The sequence below is a fragment of the Propithecus coquereli genome, unplaced genomic scaffold (assembly GCF_000956105.1).
Source record: "Propithecus coquereli isolate 6110/MARCELLA unplaced genomic scaffold, Pcoq_1.0 Scaffold3, whole genome shotgun sequence".
Taxonomy (NCBI): Eukaryota; Metazoa; Chordata; class Mammalia; order Primates; family Indriidae; genus Propithecus; species Propithecus coquereli.
This window is the reverse complement of record NW_012148618.1, coordinates 13,553,901-13,571,986: the sequence shown is the minus strand read 5'-3', so window position 1 is coordinate 13,571,986 and position 18,086 is coordinate 13,553,901. Positions and strand designations below refer to the sequence as shown.

Here is an 18,086-nt window from a genome sequence, read left to right as displayed (position 1 = left end):
AAATCTAGAGGCCCATGCTGCATCCCAGATTAATTAAATCAGAATCTCCAGAGGGTGGGACCCCCAGGCATTAGTCCTTCTTAAAGCTCCCCAGGAGATTACAATATATAGTTAAGCCAAGGTTGAAAACCACTGTGTTATATATAAGGGTGTTTGGAGGTTTTTTTGTTTGTTTCTAAGAGATAGGGTCTTGCTTTGTCACCCAGGCTGTAGTGCAGTGGCATGATCATAGCTCACTCACTACAGCCTTGACCTCCGGGGCTCAAGCGACCCTCCATCCTTGGCCTCCCAAGTAACAGGAACTAGAGGTGTGCACCACGGCACCTGGCTGGTTTCTCTTTTGGAATATATTTTTTGCTTCTACATTCCATTTCTAATATGAAAAGTTAAAAATATTCACATACTCAAAAACTATGGGTATATGCAAACTATTCACTCATCCCATGGGTTTTTGGTTTTTGAGCATTCCAAAATAGTTTAGGCCAAAAAGACATTAAGCTATGATTAGGAAATTTAATTCTTCCTGAAGGCATTTAGGTAAGAGTCTCTTTTATGTTAAGGATAGCTTCCTCCTTTTTCTTTCTTTTTTTTTTTTGAGACAGAGTTTCACTCTCTTGCCTAGGCTAGAGTGCCATGGAGTCAGCCTAGCTCACAGCAACCTCAAACTCCTGGCTCAAGCGATCCTCCTGCCTCACCCTCCCAGGTAGCTGGAACTACAGGCACGCGCCACCATGCTCGGCTAATTTTTTTCTATTTTTAGTTGTTTGACCAATTTCTTTCTATTTTTAGTAGAGACGGGGGTCTCGCTCTTGCTCATCAGGCTGGTCTCGAACTCCTGAGCTCAAACGATCGGCTGCCTCGGCCTGGCAGAGTGCTAGGATTACAGGCGTGAGCCACCACACCCGTCCAGCTTCCTTCTTTTACTTCCTCTCTCAAGTTTCTTGTTTACCTCCTTCTAAGTGAACAACTTTAACCATTCTTATATAAAAGTCCCCAAACTATGCAAACATAATAGGTATACCACAGAATTATATCTATTAAACAGCTTGGTTTCAAAGTACACTGAAGCATATGATTCAAGACAGAAGTCACATGAATGAGTGGGAAAGTACCACTAAAAATCAGGAACCAAAAAGAAAACCAAAATTACATTTCAGTTCTACAGAGGCACCTATTGTAACTTAACTGCTTGATGTCCAACACCTGGTCTTCAAGTCCCTGTCAACCTTGGAACTTCTACAATTCCACTCTAAGTGATTCAGGAGTAACAATGTGGAGGCAGATGTAGGTTTGATCGTAATCCATTATATTAACCCCGCTTACAAGAATGGCTGTGGGAACAGAAAGGGGATACTCTATAAGAAAGATAAGAAAGAGGCTAAAGAGCCAGAAGCTGGCAATCTATCCAGGATAGAGAGACAAACAATCTGGCAGACATAACCATAGTATCTGCCAGGGAGATACCGAGTGTATAGTGGGGAAAACTGGCAAGGATTCACCCTGCCTGAATGAAATCTTCACCCAAACCATCCAAGTATTTTGGCTCTGATTCCAAAATCGTTTAGATGCTTTCTGCTTAGCTTCTTAAATATTCTGATACCAGGAGTCAGAAGCCACATGTAGAGAACATAAGCACTCAGGTCCCTGGAAAATATCCCCCACAGAACATTAAAAGAGTGGTATTCTTGTTTATACAAAGAGCAATATAGTATAGTGGTTAAGCGCTCAATATTTGGAGGCATAATGATTTCAAATCCCAACTACTGTTTACTTAACTTTTCTGTGCTTCTCATTAAATGAGAATAATAATGCTTGCTTAAAGTGTTGTTATATGGATTGAGTTAACTTATGCATACTTAGAATAGTGCCTGGCACATAGTGCTCAATAAAGCACTTTTAATTTTTCATAATAATTATTAAACATCTCTCATGGTTTTGATTTGTGTGAGTCAAAATCCAAGTATGATCAACTCCAAAAAAATGTATGATTTCGAATTACCAAAGAAATGCCACAATGTAAAGGCCTCAGTGGTCAGGTAAGAACATTAATGAGTGTGTAGTATAGAGGGGGCAGGGTTGCTTTAAAAGGCAGACAGAGCCAGGTGGGTTGGCTGTAATCCCTGTAATCCCAGCAACTGGGGAGGCTGAGACGAGAGGATCACTTGAGTCCAGGAGTTCGAGGTTGCAGTGAGCTATGACTGCTCATGCCACTGTACTCTAGCCTGGGAAACAGAGTGAGACCCTGTCTCAAAAAAAAAAAATCATACTGAAGATGCTCTACAAGTTACACTCATAGGGTTTATTTCTGTACTCTTACTTTTAACTTTTTTTTCATTGTGGACTTTGTACTGTTGGAATTATTATCCATTAAATGATCATTAGCTAACAGCCATGAAATTTACAAATTAAAGAAATTATATATAGAATGCTACAAAAACATAGTAAGAAGACTGAAGTTTGCCCATTTCTGCTCAGGACGTCCCTTTACTCCCAAGCCTAATGTTGTCCCTTTGGCTCCAAAATTTACTTCTGTTTCTCCTCTTTTTGATCTGCCTTTTGTTCACCAGTGCCATATTTCTATACTCTTAACACAGTTTGATAAAGTTTGGCATTCTCTTTGGCATATTTTGATTAGATTTTCATGGTAACCAATGCATCTGCAACAAGTGGAACTTCTGTTTATAGCAAGGTAGTATAGTGGGAGTTCCAGCATTCAAATTCTGGCCTCACAACGTGTTTGTTGTATGACCTCGAGCAAATTACCTAACCCCACTAAAACTCAGTTTCTGTGTTTGTAAAATAGTGATAACATTTTTTTTTTTTTAATTTCAGCATATCATGGGGGTATAGATGTTTAGGTTACATATGTTGCCTTTGCCCCCTATAACATTCTTTTTAATAGGTTTTTTTGGTGAGGATCCACAAAAAATGCTTAGCATGGTGCCTGGCACATGGCTGGTGTTCAACGTTAGCCATTATTTTAATATTACTGAAGCATAAACAGTAGGCAATAAAAAAATAAAGTAACAAGGTTAAATATGAGTGACACTGATGTAAATGCAGTTGAAAATAACAGTTACTAAGTATTAATTGTTCCATCTTCAAGGCTAAATTTGAATATTAATGTTGATGACTCTGCATAGGCTATATACATCTGAACTATTTTCATCCCAGTCATGAGTCTGCACACATCAAGACAGATATCACACAGGTTTACATTAAACCAAGTTTCTTATTCATAGGTACCTCTGTAGACAAAAATATGAAGCTTTGCATGCCTAAAACAATAACAAAAAATTTCCTTAAATGGTTCTTTTTTTTCTGGCTAAAATCAATCAAAGAACAAAATGACACCACAAAAAGGGGATTAGATTATGAAGCTTGGTATATAAGGGGAACAAAGTAAAACTAAAAAAAAAAAAATCGGATATGTGCTATAGTTACCCAAGAGAAAAAAAATTATAGGTAGACAAAAGTCTAAAATACTGCCATTGGCCAAGGTAGTACTAGAAAAAAATGAAGAATAATTTCTTCTTCTTTCCCCAGTTTTCCAAATAGTTTGCAATGCAGTTATTTTTAAACTTCATACATTTGTTTTCATCATAAAATGATAGCTTATAATAACCAAGAAAACAGACTTATAAGATTATAGAAAACAAAGGAATAAATTCTAGACCTTCATTCATAAACATAATAGAATTTCTTATCTTCTCTTGAGAAAAGTCTTTTAGTTGGCACATATAATACATTTATGAGAACATACCTATCCATTGACATATGATCATCCATTTCAAACCATAAAAGTATAGAAATAATACAGCAGAACATTTGTCTTAAACACTGCTAACAGAGGTTTAGAGGACAAGCCCTTGCTAAAGTTTGGCTGGGAAACATTTCACAGTAGGTAGCAGGAATGGGTTCTAACGGGGTCTGAAAAAGTTCTTAGTACTTTCATGGCAAAATATTAAGAAGTGGATAAAAGAGGAGGATTCCATAAAGAAAACAGAGAATTTAGCTGGGGTAGAGAATCTGTAACAGTTCCAACCTAGAGTACAATCTCCTGTCATTGCCCCTGACCACCAGAGGATCCTCTTTCTCTAATTTTCCTACCAACAATCAGTATCCTCCAGGATCCAAAATAGTATGAAATTACAAGCTATTTAATTGGTAGTGTGTAAGATTTGCTTTAAAATAATTCAGAGGTGGGAAAGTAGGTAGGAATATAGAGGAAAAAAAGATTGGCTACGACTGTTGAAGCTGGGTGAATAAATACATGGAGGTCACTACGCTTTCACAACTTTTTATTACAAAAAAATTCAAGCATATAAAAAAGTTTTTAAAAAATGGCAGCTGACTTTTTAATAGTCTTTGCTCAGCATTTTGAAAGAGTTTAGACAGTGGGTAGTGGATCGAGTGGAGTCACAGTAACAACTATAATAGTTAATGCTTATAAAGCACTATATATGACCGGCACTATTCTAAGAAATCCAAAAATATACAAATATATACATACATATACATGCTCATTTAATCCTCACAACATTTATATTTCGCAATTTACAGATATAGAAACTGAGGAACACTGAGGTAAAACAACTTTTTTACAAGGTCACACAGTAGTAGAGTGAGGACTGAAACCAGGCAGACTGCTGCAGAGTATGTGCTTTCCACTACTATCACACATAGTAAAAGGAGGAAAAGTAGAGAGCCACATGACATTAACCAAAGTCATTAATCTGCAGCTGCTTTATCCAAAGAAAAGTACATAGATGAAGTCCCCGGCTTCTACTTTTCAAGTAGCAAGTCTAACTCCACGCTTAGAGTAAATTTTAATTTTAAAGCAGTGGTTTGCAATCTTGGGTGGACATTATAATCACCTGGTGAGCCTTTAAAAATCTAGAGGCCCAGGCCGGGCGCGGTGGCTCACGCCTGTAATCCTAGCTCTCTGGGAGGCTGAGGCGGGTGGATTGTTTGAGCTTAGGAGTTCGAAACCAGCCTGAGCAAGAGCGAGACCCCGTTTCTACTAAAATTAGAAAGAAATTAATTGGACAACTAAAAATACATAGAAAAAATAAATTAGCCGGGCATGGTGGCGCATGCCTGTAGTCCCAGCTACTCGGGAGGCTGAGGCAGGAGGATCGCTTGAGCCCAGGAGTTTGAGGTTGCAGTGAGCTATGATCATGCCACTGTACTCTAGCCTGGGAAACAGAGTGAGACCCTGTCTCAAAAAAAAAAAAAAAAAAAAAAGTAAAATATTAACAGATAGTATTTTAAACAGCAAAAATCATGATGGTGGTATGATTCACCATAAGTGAAGATCCAACAGCTATTCTTTAAGCATAGGCCTGTTTTCATTTACTTTCTTTCTGGTTCTAGGTTGTGTTCTGAATGATGAGAAAAGATGTGACCCTTAGTTAAGTGAGCTTGTGTACTGTATTTAAGTTCATACACAGCAAAAGACACCAACACCGAGATGCATACAGAAATTCTACTATTTAAAGAAAGAGTGTAATATTGTGAGGAAAATAATGGCACAAAAAGCCATCGCTATTCCTGAACTGTAACAGCAATTTTCTAGTGCATACCCACAAGCTAAAAACCCTAGCAAGACTGATAAATATTTAAGAAGCAGGCTAAGTTACATGATCATTTACTTTCACATGCCCTGTCACAGCAATATGGTAATGTGAGAAGAGGTGTTTGTCCTATTTGCTGATATTTATATGAATGCATTCTTTCCCATTACCTCCTGCCAAAAGAATGAATGACAAGGGATCATTTGATGCCATAGGCATCAACTTTGCTGATGGTAGAATATTAATTTTTCTTACTTTTCTATGAAATATTCTAAGATTAGATTTCAAAGTATTCTAGCTAATGATGTCTCCTGAATTTCAAGTGTGGTATTTTTCAGGATAGGCAAGAACGTGGAAGAATCATTTCTATCTGGCTATATCTACACTATTGGTATTTTACTGGGACATTTAAAAACAGTCAGCAGGGCAGTTCCAGTAATATCCCTCTCAATTCCTGAAATACCTGCTACTAAGAAGCGACACTACTTTCATGGCAGACATAACCATAGTATCTGCCAGGGAGATACCGAGTGTATAGTGGGGAAAACTGGCAAGGATTCACCCTGCCTGAATGAAATCTTCACCCAAACCATCCAAGTATTTTGGCTCTGATTCCAAAATCGTTTAGATGCTTTCTGCTTAGCTTCTTAAATATTCTGATACCAGGAGTCAGAAGCCACATGTAGAGAACATAAGCACTCAGGTCCCTGGAAAATATCCCCCACAGAACATTAAAAGAGTGGTATTCTTGTTTATACAAAGAGCAATATAGTATAGTGGTTAAGCGCTCAATATTTGGAGGCATAATGATTTCAAATCCCAACTACTGTTTACTTAACTTTTCTGTGCTTCTCATTAAATGAGAATAATAATGCTTACTTCAAGTGTTGTTATATGGATTGAGTTAACTTATGCATACTTAGAATAGTGCCTGGCACATAGTGCTCAATAAAGCACTTTTAATTTTTCATAATAATTATTAAACATCTCTCATGGTTTTGATTTGTGTGAGTCAAAATCCAAGTATGATCAACTCCAAAAAAATGTATGATTTCGAATTACCAAAGAAATGCCACAATGTAAAGGCCTCAGTGGTCAGGTAAGAACATTAATGAGTGTGTAGTATAGAGGGGGCAGGGTTGCTTTAAAAGGCAGACAGAGCCAGGTGGGTTGGCTGTAATCCCTGTAATCCCAGCAACTGGGGAGGCTGAGACGAGAGGATCACTTGAGTCCAGGAGTTCGAGGTTGCAGTGAGCTATGACTGCGCCACTGAACTCCAGCCTGAGTGACAGAGCTAGACTCTGTCTCTTAAAATTTTATTTTTTTAATTTTACAAAAAAGGCAGACAGAATGTCTGCCAGACAGATTGTGAAGGGCTTTGAATACTATACCAAGAAGTTTAAATTTTATTTTATGCTTTTAGAAACAGAGCCTAGCTATGCTGCCCAGGCTAGTCTTGAACTTCTGGGCTCAAGGGATCCTCCTGCCTCAGCCTCCTGAGTGTCTGGAACTACAGGCGTGTGCCACTGCACCTGGCTTGATTTTTATATTATTTTAATTTATATTAAATTAATTCATGTTTATTTTATAAGCATTAAGAGGCCATCTAAAGTAATTTCAATTGTCAAAACATTGTCAGAATTAATTTAAAACAAACTTTAAATCTAAGTTATAGAACTCACAGAAATCAATATGAGGGAATTCCAGAAAAATACAGTGATTAGTGATTTAAATATTTTAGTAGCAATACAATCTAAATTGAAACCAAAACCAAAATGTCAGTGAATTTAAATGAGTACAAATGGAGCCTTTTTAGTCCCAATATTGAAAAAGGCACACTACATGCTGTTTCCTGGCTCCATAATCCATTTCCTCCAATTGTTGGAGGCACTGACTGAATCCATCTGTTTCAAGTCCCTACCCACCACAACAAAGAAAAGAGCTGTCCCTGTCATCTGCTCATCTTTCAACCTATAGATCTGGAAACAAAACGTAATACTGGAACTAAAAGTTCAGCACCCTTGAATGTATGTATTCTAAATGCTAACACATACATAATGCAGAGTACAAACATAGCCTCAGAATAGATGTCCAGAATGTTTGAGATATAGGAATCAAAAAAGGGGGAAAAAGCCTTAATTCAGGAAAAAAAAAAAAACGAGACACAACTGATTTCACAAAAATGCCAAAGAGCAAACATCCTCTTTTTTCCCTTTGCTATTCTAATCTACTTTCATCTGTGCAACCAGATAAGTTTGCTAGAATTGTGTCATAGTAATGAATACCATCAAAGGGCTCACAGAATTTTCAAGCCCATTGGCCTTAGTCCAATCTTCTTTTTATTTTAAAAATAAGTGGATTAGGCCCAAAGCAGTACTTTTCAAAGTGCAAAGCAAGAACATGATTTTAGTTGTTACATATAGAAGGAGTGCATTTAATAGTTATATATTTATTATAATGTATACTAGGAAAATGGTATAAAATACATCAAAATCATGATTTCACAGATTATCACATTGGACACAAGGGTAAGGTTAAAAAAAAAACAATTAAAAATATGAAGTAGTCTGGGCGCAGTGGCTCACACCAGTAATCCTAGCACTTTGGAAGGCCAACATGGGAGGATGGTTTTGAGGTCAGAAGTTCAAGACCAGTCTGTGCAATATAGAAAGACCCTGTCTCTACAAAAAATGGAAAAAATTAGCAGGGTGTGGTGGCTCACACCTGTAGTCCCAGCTACTTGGGAGGCTGAGGCAGGAGGATCACTTGAGCCCAGGAGTTTGAGGTTGCAGTGAGCTATGATGACACCACTGCACTCTAGCCCATGTGACAGAGCAAGAGCCTGTCTCAAAAAAAAAAAAAAAAAAAGAAGTAAAATATTAACAGATAGTATTTTAAACAGCAAAAATCATGATGGTGGTATGATTCACCATAAGTGAAGATCCAACAGCTATTCTTTAAGCATAGGCCTGTTTTCATTTACTTTCTTTCTGGTTCTAGGTTGTGTTCTGAATGATGAGAAAAGATGTGACCCTTAGTTAAGTGAGCTTGTGTACTGTATTTAAGTTCATTCACAGCAAAAGACACCAACACCGAGATGCATACAGAAATTCTACTATTTAAAGAAAGAGTGTAATATTGTGAGGAAAATAATGGCACAAAAAGCCATCGCTATTCCTGAACTGTAACAGCAATTTTCTAGTGCATACCCACAAGCTAAAAACCCTAGCAAGACTGATAAATATTTAAGAAGCAGGCTAAGTTACATGATCATTTACTTTCACATGCCCTGTCACAGCAATATGGTAATGTGAGAAGAGGTGTTTGTCCTATTTGCTGATATTTATATGAATGCATTCTTTCCCATTACCTCCTGCCAAAAGAATGAATGACAAGGGATCATTTGATGCCATAGGCATCAACTTTGCTGATGGTAGAATATTAATTTTTCTTACTTTTCTATGAAATATTCTAAGATTAGATTTCAAAGTATTCTAGCTAATGATGTCTCCTGAATTTCAAGTGTGGTATTTTTCAGGATAGGCAAGAACGTGGAAGAATCATTTCTATCTGGCTATATCTACACTATTGGTATTTTACTGGGACATTTAAAAACAGTCAGCAGGGCAGTTCCAGTAATATCCCTCTCAATTCCTGAAATACCTGCTACTAAGAAGCGACACTACTTTCATAAGGCTCAGGGAACAGTGTCAGAAAGCTGCCAATATCCAAACTCCCCTCTCGCTCTCCCAGTCGCCGTCCTACCACTCCCACTGCAGATGACAATAGCAAAAGGCGAAATGATACTCCCTTCTCGTCCTTTCTTTTCCCAATTTTTTTGTCTTCTGATTTCCTCCCTACCATCAGCTGCCTTTCCTAACACTGTGGTGACTAATGATTAAAAAAGAAAGAAAAGAACGAGGTGAAACAGCCCTTTACAGTACTTCTCTCTCTCCTCCACCCACTACTCCAACCCTGAATTGTGAAATTCATTCTTTTTACTGATCCTTTTCTTCGTACAGTAAAACCGCGAGGTAAGGGTGGACTTTCCTAGAGAGCAAGAGCTATCCAATACTTCGGGATCCTTCTTCAAATAATTATCTCAGAGCTATCTGATCACTGTGTTCACCATACAGTCTATTAATCTCGACCACAGCAACACAGCGGGGGTGAGAAGGTGGGAGTTGATCTATGCTTGGTTTCGAGGACGGGTCCCGGGACCACAATTCCGCCACCCTTCCTCCGCCAGCCCCTCGACCGTCTCCTATCGCCTTGCGTCCTCGCTCCGGCCGGATCTGCCGAGTCCGGGCCAAAGCGCCCCCTCCTCCTCTTAAGCCTGACCCCACCAACTTTTCAACCGTCACGATATACTCCTCCTCAGGACATTCTCCAATCTTCATCCCGGCCAGCTCCCTGAGTCCTACTCCTGGAGACTCACCAAGCGGTTCCGGTCACTCCTCTCCGGCCTCGGCAGCTCGGACACCCCCAGACCGGACCTAGAGCTGCACCCCTATCGCGCCTGCGCGCGCCAAGCCCGCGCGCCTGCGCACTTCCCCGGGGCTGCCGGCGCGGACACACCTCAGCAGTTGAAGCCAATCACGGTGCGGGGGGGTTTAAATCTCCCTGCCACGCAGGCGGAGAGCCCGGGAACTCACCCGTTAACCGAATAGATTCCAGACCCGCCCGAAGGTGGGAGGTGTTCATGCAACAAACATTTATCAGGGGCAAACCATTTGCCAGGGATTGTACAGGATGAACACTGAGGAAAAGAAGGCGAATAGAATGCCTCTCCTGCTCTACAGGGTCTTTTAATCTGCCTAGACTGAGAGATAGATTTGTAAACAAATTACATTGGGTAGAATACTGTGCACCGCACATAGATCCAAGGCGCCTTTGGCTCACAATAAACAAAGCGTTTTATTCTTAGGGGTGTCTGGAAGGATTCCTGGAGGAAGTGACTTTTGAGTTATGAAGGATAAGCAGGAGTTCCCCCGGAAGTCCGGGAGGGAGGGAGATAGTTTTCCAGGCTGTGGGAACAGTCTATGTCACCAACCGCATAGTGCCTTCCGGACATTTCTTGTAGTTCATCCTTGTTAGAGGTTTAGCGCTCATCGTTATATCCCTGGGTGTATAGGAAAATAAGCCTTAAAAGGCTAGCAATGGCCAGATCTTGGAAGGTCTTTGAATTTTGGACTAGTGAGCTTACACTTTATACTATGGCCACTGAGAGCTATTGAAGGGTTTTAAGAAAGTGGATGATTATTTTAAACCACTGGCTCCAGGAACACTTCCACCCATCTCTAAGAATAAAACAAAGTGCTGGAAATCAGAAAAGAGTGTTTTAAAGAAGAGGTAGTCTATTCCTAAGGGATCGAGGAAGACGAACCCTGAAAAATGTTTTCTGAATTTAGTAACGAGAGGTCATTGGTGATCTAAGTGAGAGCTGGTGGAATGATGGGGTTGAAAAATAGATTGCAATAGTTTGTGGAGGGGGGAAATGCAGAAATGGGGACAGGTTGTAGAATACTTTTGGAAAGTTTAGCCTTGAAAGGGAGGAGAGAGAAGATCATGAGGGGTCAAGATTTTGTTGTTGTTGTTGTTGGAATTAAGACAGGAGAAACTTGAACATGGTCGGGAAGATCTAACTGAGAGAAAACAGTTGAACAAAAAAAAGAAAGGAGAAGGGATAGTCAGTAGGTAAAGATCTTGAAAAGGTAAGAGTAGAGGCAATTCAAAGCACTGGCAGGAGGAATGGTCTTGGAAGAGAAGAGGAGAGAGAGGGAGAGAGAGGAAAGAGATACTGCTTCAATTATAATGAGAGGAAGTATGTGTGTTTGTAAGTTTGTGTGTGTAGTTAAGTAACAGGAAGTTAAAGAATTGTTCTCATTTGATGACATATTTTCTCTGTGAAGTAGGAGACGAGGTCATCTCCTGATAGAAAAGGACATGGTATTGGTAGTTTTAAAGAAAGTTGAGACGACTTGGAATACTGTTGTAGAAAGTGATAGAACAAATTGACCAGAGAAAAGTAGTAGGACTGGTAAGTAGTATTGAGGGCCTGTTGGTAAAAATGAACTCACCAGTTTCTGCCCCTCTGTGTAGATTTCTCAAGTAGTAATCACTTCCTGAGTGTAGAGGTGAAGAAAATAAATAGCTGAGTTCATTTAGGGTTGAGATGGTCATTGATATAATGCCATGTTTCTTAAACAGGGACAATTTTGCCCTCCAGAGGACTTTGGCAATGTCTGGAGATGTTTTTTGATTATTGTGATGATGAGGGGGTACTACTGGCATCTACTGTCCAGTGATGCTGCTAAACATCTTACAATGCATAGGACAGCCTCGACAACAAAGAATTATCTGCTCCAAAATGTCAATATTTCCAAGATTGAGAAAACTTGATCTAGGGTTACTTGGTGCTCACCAATATCTGACCTTGAGGTCTTCTATGGCTTTTCCTTGGACTATGGCCCTGAGCTTATAGGGTAAAGGATTCCACTGCATGCCTTTAAAGGAGGTAGAATGAGCAGCATATTGTAGACCTTGAGTGTTTCAAGGACTTGTGATGTCATAAATACAGAATTGGAAGAGTTTCCTAAACCTCTAGAAGCAAATCTGGATTTACACATAAATGGAGGTAGCTGCTTTGAAGGCCTTGTTAAATAGAGATGTTATTATAATTTCAATAGTATAGAAGGAGTAACACTTCACATCATTATTAACTTTAATGTAACTTCATTTATCTGACTAGTCTTGGTCACTAAAATAGGGTCCTGAAGGTATGGGCTAAGTTTAATGACAAATATAAATACTATTAGGTACGAGTAAGAGTATAATCATTGGTATTGCTGGAATGTCTACTCTGTGATAGGCATTGTTCATGAATAGGCACTTGTCCTATGTTATCTCATTTAATTCTGGCAACACCCTGTGAGATATCATTATGCTGATTTTAACTCGGGATACTGAGGTTCCAAGAAAACTTGTAACTTGCCCAAAGTCACAAATTACTAGTAGCTAGAAGAAGATCTGAACACGGGTCTGTCTGTTCTAAAGCTCTTACAGCTTACGTTAAACTTCGAGTTTCACAAGGAAGGAATGGTGTGAAGATTTAGCCGAAACAGTTGCCACTCTCTAAAGTGAATGGCGGGGCACTTCGGAAGAGAGTAGGCGATAGAGGGAGGCCGGGAAAGAGCAAGGAGAGAATGAAAAAGGGGCCATGGGAGGCTTAGTTACAGCGTCCAATGCAGCGAACTGAGTCTCCCGCCCGCTGGTCCACCTTTGTTCTTCCTCCATTCTTTTTGCGAAAAGCCTTTTCCCCCTGTGTCCGTTGTTCACTCTCTTGTGTTCAAATAAAGCTAGAATATTGAGAAAGGCGGACCTCAAAGGGGGGGGGGGGGGGGCAAAAAAAAAAAAAAAAAAAAAGAGCGTGACGGCGTCGGTGTGGCGGCGGCGGCGGCGGCGGTGCCCGGCGGGGAGCGGGTCCGGAGCAGGCTCCTGGACCCGAAACTGAAGGGGGCGTCTGGGGCGTCAGGGAGCTCCCTCGCCTGGCCCTCAGCGGCCTGATGGAGTAAGAGGGGTCGGCTGTGAATGTGAGTATCGAGCGGCTGGCCTGCGTTGAGCGGATCGGAGCCAGAGGATCCCGGTGGTCTGCTCCTTAGGGAGGTTGTGGGGCTGCAGGACGCGGCCGGGTCTCTGCTCCTGCAGGCTGCGGGGCACGGGCAACCCAGTTGTCCCTCTCCCAGAGCCCGCGCGGGTGTACGGGCGGGCGGTGCTGCTGGCTTCGGGGTACGGATTTTCGCGGGGGCGTTCCAGCTCTGCTCCCAGCCCCAGAAACAAACGTGGCTCCAAAGCCTTGACCTTTAGAAGTCGCTGACTTCGTTCAGCTCCCGGTTGAGCAGGGAGCCCAAAGACCCTGGTTCTTAAAGGTTGTGGGTCTCAGGCCAGCGACACCTTTCGGCCTGTTGTGAGTGCCATCCTCCGTTCTTTTTCCTCCTTTTCGCCTTCTCTCCTTGTGGGATGCATCTTAATAATAGCAACTAATTACGGAGCTCTTAGTATGTGTCCATTTAATATTTAGTTCGAATCTCGGTGCATAATTACGGAGAGGAAATGCTTTGCACCCTCTCGCCTCCTTCAGTCTGTTCAGTTTAATCCTCTTGGAGAGTAAGATTAAGCCACCTTGTTGGGAAGTTTGAGATTTCTGGGGCTTTTAGCAATTTGAGACTGCCGTCCTAGTTAAGGGAAGTTCTTCTTTTCCATCCAAATGAGTGCTTTATCCACCATAATGGTTTATACCCAGATTATTCAAGCCACGATAACTTTAGAGTATTTACTAAGAGCTTAGTGCTGTTGTAAATCCCATGGGAAATCTTAAAATTTGTTTTAAGCCCTGTTCTCAAGTTTGATGGGTGAGTGGAACAGTGGAAGATAACATTCGGATTCAACTAGGATTTATTTAGCACTGGTGGTTCCATGGTGTATAATGGTGAGCACTGTGGACTCTGAATCTGATATTTAGCACGTGTGCCAAATACACTCAGGTGTCACAAAAAAGAATTAATGAGATATTGTAATGGAAGGTGATTTTTTTGCAAGACATTTCGGATTTTGGTGGTAATTTGCTTAAGCTAACCTAGCTAGGGTAAGTGGCAAAATTCACCTAATATGATACCAAAGCTCATCTTCTTCCTGTTACAGCAAGTTAGATATTGTAAGCACTTCTGGGAAAGCAAACTGCGTTACAGTTACAGTTTCTAGAGTTAAGTCTCTTTTTTTTTTTTTTTCTTTTTCTAGGGTTAACTCTTGAATCTAGAAAATGGTAGGAGCCCCTACTTAGAGATACTTAGTAGATGGTTTTTGAAGAAATCTTTAAAATGGCCTGGAAGGAGCAAGAGGACGTGAAGGAGTCTGATTAGGTTAATGTTCAGAACCTATTGCTTTAATTAAGAGGAGAATATTTAAAAAGGAAAAACTAGCTAAGCAGGGTGGCTCATGCCTGTAGGCCCAGCTATTGGGAGGCTGAGGTGGGAGGATAGCTTGAGATGAGACCAGCCTGGGCAACATAGTGAGGATCTGTCTTAAAAAAAAAAAAAAAGACTATGAATGGTGATTAGTGTACTTCTAGATTAGAGCACATGTAGTCTGAAGGCTACTCTACAAGAGATGTGAGGAACAATGGTAAGTGCTAGACTACTTGGGACCAGGAATGGCTTAGAAAGAAGTATACTTATTTTGTGTTTTGTAATTGAATTTCTTAGTGGGAAATTGAGGATTAATTTATGTACCCAGTGAATAAGAGCACCTAGGCAGACAAGTTACCTATGAATACTCTAATTGCCCCTGTAGTATGTGAAATTGCTAATTGTAATGTTGCAGTCAATTGTGTTTGTTTTTTTTTTGTTTTTTTTTGAGACAGAGTCTTGCTCTGTTGCCTGGGCTAGAGTGCCATGGCGTCAGCCTAGCTCACAGCAACCTCAGACTCCTGGGCTCAAGCGATCCTTCTGCCTCAGTCTCCCAAGTAGCTGGGACTACAGGCATGCGCCACCATGCCCAGCTAATTGTTTCTTTTTTTAGTAGAGACGGGGTCTCGCTCTTGCTCAGGCTGGTCTCGAACTCCTGACCTTGAGCGATCCACCTGCCTCGGCCTCTCAGAGTGCTAGGATTACAGGTGTGAGTGTTTTTTTTTTTTTTTTTTAATCTGAAAGAGCACCAAGAAATGAATTTCCAGATGTTATCAATAAAGTACTGGTTAAATAAATTTGTGCATTTGTTAGAACGAGCCAGTTTTATATGTGCTAATATTGAGTGATCTCCAAGATACTGTGAGAGAGAAAAGGTGCAAAAGAGTGTGTGCATTTTGTAGCCATGGTAGTTTTAAAAAATGTGTTGTATATAGTCGGCCCTCCATATGCATGGGTTCTGCATCCATGGATTCAACCAACTGACAGATTATATTCAGGAAAAATAATTCCACAAAGCAAAACTTGAATTTGCCAAATGTTGAGTACTACATTGTATCCATGACAAATGAAGTCACGTGTGCATTGTATTAGGTATTGTAAGTAATCTAGAGATGATTTAAAATATATGGGAGGATGTGCGTAGGTTGTATTCAAATACTACACCATTTTATATAAGGGTTTTGAGCATCCTCAGATTTTGGTATCCACGGGGGTTCCTGGAACCAATACCCCATGGATACCAAGGGACGACTGTATGGCATAGGATATCTGTGGAAGGTAGTCAAAATCAGAAACAGAAAGTAGAATGGTGGTTTCCAGGGGTTGGGGGAGGAGGAAATGAGTTATTGTTTAATAGGTGTAGAGTTTCGGTTGCACAAGATAAAAATAATTATGGAGATGGATGGTGGTGATAGTTGCACAACATTATGGATGTATTTAATACCACTAAACTACACACTTAAAAATGGCTAAGGTGGTAAATTTTATATTGTGTATTTTAACACAAAAAAATTGGAAAAAAAAATTTCTGGAAGAATACATAAGAAACTGGTAAGAGTGGCTGGAGGTATCGATGGCTGGGAAATAGGGGAGGGAGAATAATTTTCTGTAATTTTACTTTTTTGTTTTTGGAAGTAAGGCCTCGTTCTTTTGCTCCAGCTAGAGTGCAGCAGCATCCACATAGCTCATTGCAACCTCAAACTCCTGGACTCAAACAATCCTCCTGCTTAGTCTTATGAATAGCTGGGACTACAGACACATGCTGGCACAACCATGCCCAGCTAATTTTTTATTTTTTGTAGAAACAGGGTCTTGCTATGTTGCTCAGGCTGGTCTTGAACTTCTGGCCTCAAGTGATACTCCCGCCTCAGCCTTCCAAAGTGCTTGGATTATAGGCCTGAGCCACATATCAGCCTAATTTTTCTTTTTATTATGACAGATTTTTTTCTTTTTTTGAGACAGGGTTGCCCAGGCTGGAGTGCAGTGGCACAGTCATAGCTCACTGCAGTCCAGAACGCCTAGGCTAGAGTGATCCTCCCACCTGAGTTTCTCAAGTGGCTGGGACTACAGGTGTGAGTCACCACACCTGGCTAATTTTTAAATTATTTTTGTAGAGACAGGGTCTTGCCATGTTGCCCAGGCTGGTCTGAAACTCCTGGCCTCAAGCAATCCTCCCACTTCAGCCTCCCAAAGTGCTGGGATTAGAGGCATGAGCCATTGTGCCTGGCCTTATTATGAAAAAATTTTGAACAGCTGGAGAAGTAGAGAAAATAATATATGGAACCCCTATAAATCTATCCCTCAGATTTTAGAATCTGTTAATACTTTGCAATATTTGCTTTAATTCCTGACATTTGACCCCTATATATTTTAATATCTAATAAAAACTTTTTTTGCAGTGATAATTACAGTGAATAATAATAAATTCTCTAATACCCTGTTCTTATTAAAATTTCTCCAGATTTTTTTTTAACCATTTTTGATTCAATTTCTGATCAAAGGCCATGCATTGCTTTTTGATTTTTTTGTTTGTTTATTTGAGACAGGGTCTCTCTCTGTCATCCAGGCTAGAGTGCAGTGTCATCATCATAGCTCACTGCAACCTCAAACTCCTGGGCTCAAGAGATCCTCCTGCATCAACCCCGCCCTGGAGTAGCTGGGACTATAGGCACACACTACTATACTTGGCTAATTTTCTGGGTTTTTTTGTAGAGATAGGGTCTTGCTCTTGCTTAGGTCTTGAACTCCTGACCTCAAGTGATCCTCCCACCTCGGCTTTCCAAAGTGCTAGGATTACAGGCATGAGCCACCACGCCCAGCCTTGCATTTGATTTTTATGTGTCTTTTAGTTTTTGGTTTTTTTTCTTTTTTCCTTGGCCTGCTTTTGATTCTTCCAATGATTTTTATGTGTCTTGAAGTCTCTTTTACTATAGAACAAGTTACTTTTTTCCCTCTTTCTTTGTTTTCCCCCCTTATAACTTGTTGAAGAGACCTGGTCAGTTATCTAGATTTATCTAATTGATCCCTGGTGATAAAATTTAACATGTTACTACAATGTGGAAGCTAGAGCAGAACACTTGATTGGATTCAGGTTAAACACTTCAAGGATGGTAATACAGGCTATGCTGTGTGTTCTAGTTTTCACATGATTAGTGATGCTGAGATAGATTAGTGGGTTTAGGTGGGGAGTGTGAGTCCTCCATTGTTAAGTTACGTGTCTCCCCTTGAAACCAGCTGTAAGCCCTATTGTACGTTTTAAATTTTGAAACGACTAGTATTATTCAAAATATAAATGATTACTTTTTGGTGGTGTGGGGGACGGGGTCTCACTTCTTGCCCAGGCTGGAGCACACAGTCATAGCTCCTTGTAACTTCTAACTCCTGGGCTCAAGTGATCCTCCCACCCCAGCCTCCCAAAGCATTAGGACTATAGGCGTGAGCCACTGCGCCTAGCCTAAATAATTATTTTTAAAAAGACAAAGCTAACTGTAAGAAATTGCTTCTTCTTTTTTTTTTTTTTTTTAAATCTGAATCTGTGTTAACTATT

The 18,086-nt window shown here is 40.4% G+C and overlaps 2 protein-coding genes across 5 annotated transcripts in view; one reads left to right on the top strand and one right to left on the bottom strand.

Annotated features, from left to right (window-relative positions):
• Positions 1-12,863, bottom strand: part of SNAP23 (synaptosomal-associated protein, 23kDa) — a 38,970-nt gene extending 26,107 nt beyond the window's left edge. The window contains exon 1 of one of the 4 annotated variants that reach the window (XM_012649504.1): positions 12,813-12,863. The gene's annotated coding sequence lies outside the window, so the exon portion shown is untranslated. Of the gene's footprint in view, positions 1-1,171; positions 1,215-9,947; positions 9,959-10,014; positions 10,090-12,812 lie in introns of those variants that run through there. The other 3 variants (XM_012649503.1, XM_012649507.1, XM_012649505.1) reach the window with 3 other exon arrangements.
• Positions 12,864-13,010: 147 nt separating this feature from the next.
• Positions 13,011-18,086, top strand: part of ZNF106 (zinc finger protein 106) — a 61,995-nt gene continuing 56,919 nt past the window's right edge. The window contains exon 1 of the mRNA XM_012649330.1: positions 13,011-13,168. The gene's annotated coding sequence lies outside the window, so the exon portion shown is untranslated. The remainder of the gene's footprint in view (positions 13,169-18,086) is intronic.